This window comes from Tiliqua scincoides, chromosome 12, assembly GCF_035046505.1.
Source record: "Tiliqua scincoides isolate rTilSci1 chromosome 12, rTilSci1.hap2, whole genome shotgun sequence".
NCBI lineage: Eukaryota > Metazoa > Chordata > Lepidosauria > Squamata > Scincidae > Tiliqua > Tiliqua scincoides.
The window spans coordinates 15,865,095-15,868,242 of NC_089832.1; positions in this window are offsets into that span (position 1 = coordinate 15,865,095).

The following is a 3,148-nucleotide window of genomic DNA, read 5'->3' on the forward strand; positions in this document are numbered from 1 at the left end:
GATGCTATGGTGTATGTGTGTGTTTGTGGGGGGGGGATGACCTGAAAGCAAACTAAAGGTAAGGCAAAAAACATCTTTGCTTACCACTAAATAAGCCATCAGGCCATGGACAGACATCATCTAGTTTAGAAGATCCAGCATAAGCCAGTCCTGCCAAATCCCCTCCCCCCCGATTCCACCCCCAAAATGGTCCGTTCCTCCCCTCCACACTCATGACTTTTTCTGCGGAGGGATCCGGTTCCAACTGCTGCAAATCCCGCTGTTCCGCTGCTGTAAATCGCAGCATAGGATTGGGCCATCGGGCTGCAACCTATGCATGCTTGCTCAGAAGTAAGCCCAACTGTGCTCAGCGTTTCAGTTACATGCATAGGATTGCAGCCTCGTATGATGGGAGAGACACTGCCATTTGACAGTGGCACTAAGCAATGTAGATTCCCCAAAATTTCCTTAACAATATGTCAGGTTTTTGTCTGGCATCAATGAGCAATGCTTAGGAACAGAACCAGGGGACATCCAGTAAAATTGAGTGCTGGGAGAGTTAGAACAGACAAAAGAAAATATTTCTTTACTCAGCGTGTGGTCGGTCTGTGGAACTCTTTGCCACAGGATGTGGTGATGGCGACTGGCCTAGATGCCTTTAAAAGGGGATTGGACAAGTTTCTGGAGGAAAAATCCATTACGGGGTACAAGCCATGATGTGTACGCGCAACCTCCTGATTTTAGAAATGGGTTATGTCAGAATGCCAGATGCAAGGGAGGGCACCAGGATGAGGTCTCTTGTTATCTGGTGTGCTCCCTGGGGCATTTGGTGGGCCGCTGTGAGATACAGGAAGCTGGACTAGATGGGCCTATGGCCTGATCCAGTGGGGCTGTTCGTATGTTTGTATGAACTTTAATATAACAATAACTCAGGACTACACAGTGTCAACTCAACATAACAGAGCTGCATAAAGAATTCCTCTGAGCTGAGTCAAAATAAGAAATGCATTTGCTAAGTAAAAAAAAAACAAAAACGCCATGGAGTTCACTGTTAAGCAGCCAATCCTGGATGACACTTATCTTTGTTTAATACAAGTTTTATCTGCAGTAATCGGTCCTTGTATAAATGTGGCGCATTTTATGGACCAACGGGCAATGGCGGAGCTAGAGGGGGTGCAAAGAGCTAAGTTTTGAAGGGAGACTCACTGTGGGATGCAAGTGGCCCCTCCCCTTTGGAGCCATTCTGCGCAGTGGAAGCCAAACGTACACCTTTGACCGCCGCCACCAAAATGGCTCCAAAGGGGTGTGGGAGGGGCTGCTTGCACGCAAAGGCCCCCTGCAAAACTTGAATCTTTAACCCCTCTCTAGCTTCGCCACTGCCTACAGGGAAAGCAGCTTGGAGAATGCCTGGCAGTACCTATGGACAGAACACTGGTCTTCCCAAACACCTGATGAAGAAAGGGAAGCGGAAGAGAAGGTGGAATGACAGCAGAAGCAATACCGTGACCCAGCTTCCCCCGTCCCCCTTTTCTTCCCCCTTTTGAATTGTAAGCTCCTGCAGTGCAAGGAATGGTCTCCCTTTAAGAACATAAGAACATAAGAACAGCCCAACTGGGTCAGGCCATAGGCCCATCTAGTCCAGCTTCCTGTATCTCACAGTGGCCCACCAAATGCCCCAGGGAGCACACCAGGTAACAAGAGACCTGCAAGGCTTCCTGGGAATTGTAGTTAAGAACATAAGAACAGCCCCGCTGGATCAGGCCATAGGCCCATCTAGTCCAGCTTCCTGTATCTCACAGCGGCCCACCAAATGCTCCAGGGAGCACACCAGAGAACAAGAGACCTCATCCTGGTGCCCTCCCTTGCGTCTGGCATTCTGACATAACCCATTTCTAAAATCAGGAGGTTGCGCATACACATCATGGCTTGTACCCCGTAATGGATTTTTCCTCCAGAAACCTGTCCAATCCCCTTTTAAAGGCATCCAGGCCAGTTGCCATCACCACCTCCTGTGGCAAAGAGTTCCACAGACCAACCACACGCTGAGTAAAGAAATATTTTCTCTTGTCTGTTCTAACTCCCAACACTCAATTTTAGTGGATGTCCCCTGGTTCTGGTGTTATGTGAGAGTGTAAAGAGCATCTCCGTATCCACTCTGTCCATCCCCTGCATAATTTTGTATGTCTCAATCATGTCCCCCCTCAGGTGTCTCTTTTCTAGGCTGAAGAGGCTGAAGAGGCCTTGCAAATAAAATGAACGAGTGAGGCCTGCGCAGCTTATGCTGCAATAAGCAATAACACGAACAAAGGTCATCACTGGGATTGTTGTAATATTGCTGAGAAAAAGATGCAAAAGCACCAGAAAATGGCACCAATTGCACTACAGGCAAAAGCATTACCAGGTAGGAAGCAATATGGGAAAGGATTTTACAAGCTCCCTTCTGTGATTCCAGGGAAAGCACGATGGAGAAAATGAACTGTGTTCAAAGGGAGGCATTTCTTTCTTGCGCAATTGCTGGACCAGCTACAAGTGACTGTTCCTCATCAACAAAGAGCCTGTATTTCCCCCAATGGGCTGTTTGCAGTACTTGACCAAAGGCTCGATCCTATCCTCAAGATACATTGGCGTATCTCCACGTGTGCTGATGGAATCACAACCCTGCCAGTGTAGAAGCCCAACCATCCATGGATGGATCATCGCTCAAATATCTCTGAGAGGCCAGTGCAACTCTGCTGGTGGAGAGGCCAAAACAGGGCAAAGATTGGAGCTTGACAAGGGAGAGACATGAGAGGGACTTGGGCGGGCAAGGACTCACCACCATATTCGAACTCCTCTTTAGGACTGGGAGGGGGAATAGGATATGGCATATGTTGGCACTGCCAATCCCATCCCCACCTGGGCCTGAACCACCCCCTCTTTGCCCTTCCCCGTCCTGTTACATCCCTCTCCATCCTCCCTTGTCTTCCCTGCCCTGTTACACCCCTACCTCACTCCCATCCTGTCTCCATCCCTACACACCTGTTGGGAGATTACCTGCTCTGTTGGGCACTCCTCCTGCATCTAGCACTAGTGCAGGTCTTCCGCTGGCATTGTTTGCTCTCCAAGTGCTGCAAATGTGCTTTATGGCATGTTTGTGACAGCACAGTAGTTGCCGTGCTGATGCTACTGA